Here is an 889-nt window from a genome sequence, read left to right as displayed (position 1 = left end):
ATATATTTCATTATTTTCTCATTAATATTACAGTATTTTCTTTTTATTATTAATATTTCATTAAAGTAGTGTAGTCTCTTTTCAACCCATAAGTCTCTCTCCCTTATTTTCTCTCTCTTCATTCGTTTAGTGGCCAGCCCAACCTAAACCACAACACTTAAGGATTTTTTTCTCTATTTACACAGAGTTTTCTAATGGCAAAATTGCAGTGTGTTGCTGTCAGAATTTGTCCTGCTTCTGATTCTCAGCCTTCTGTCAAGGCTGAACAAACCTGGGTCTTTCATCCACTCCAGGGAGTGGCATGTGCTCCAGCTCCCTGACCACCTTGGCAGCGATCTGCTGGTCACCTGTTTCACTATGTCAGTGGCTTTCTTGTGCTAGGGAACTCTAAGTAGGACACAGTACTCCACAGGCAGTCTCATGAGTGCTGAAGGCAGAAGGTGGCTTGCTTTCTTGGACCTGCTTCCCGCTTTAATACAGCCTGGTGTGTGGCTTGTCGTTTCCACTGCAAGGTCACACTGCTGCCTTAGGTTCAACCTGACCACCGGGGCACACAGGTCTTACTCTGTAAAGCCTTCTAACTAGTTGGCTCCCAACCCATACTCACGCATGGGGATATTTCTGCTAAGATGAAGGACTTTGCATTGGCCTTTGTTGAACTTAAGGAGGTTTCTAACAGTCCATGTGTCCAATCCATACAGTACTGGTTCTCTGGCACTGACTGCATTCTTTCCTTTTCTTCCCCCTGCCCCTTTCTGCTGCCATGTCTGGTAGCTTCTTCCCCACCCCTCTTCACTCCCCCCCTTGCCTCTTATCTATGCAATCAGAAACCTCTTCCTAGAGGGAATCAGGTTGGGTAGACGTGACTTGCCATCGGTAGACCCGTGCT

Source organism: Chroicocephalus ridibundus, chromosome Z (genome assembly GCF_963924245.1).
Source record: "Chroicocephalus ridibundus chromosome Z, bChrRid1.1, whole genome shotgun sequence".
Lineage (NCBI taxonomy): Eukaryota > Metazoa > Chordata > Aves > Charadriiformes > Laridae > Chroicocephalus > Chroicocephalus ridibundus.
The sequence above is the reverse complement of the archived record's forward strand: the minus strand, read 5'-3'. Positions refer to the sequence as shown.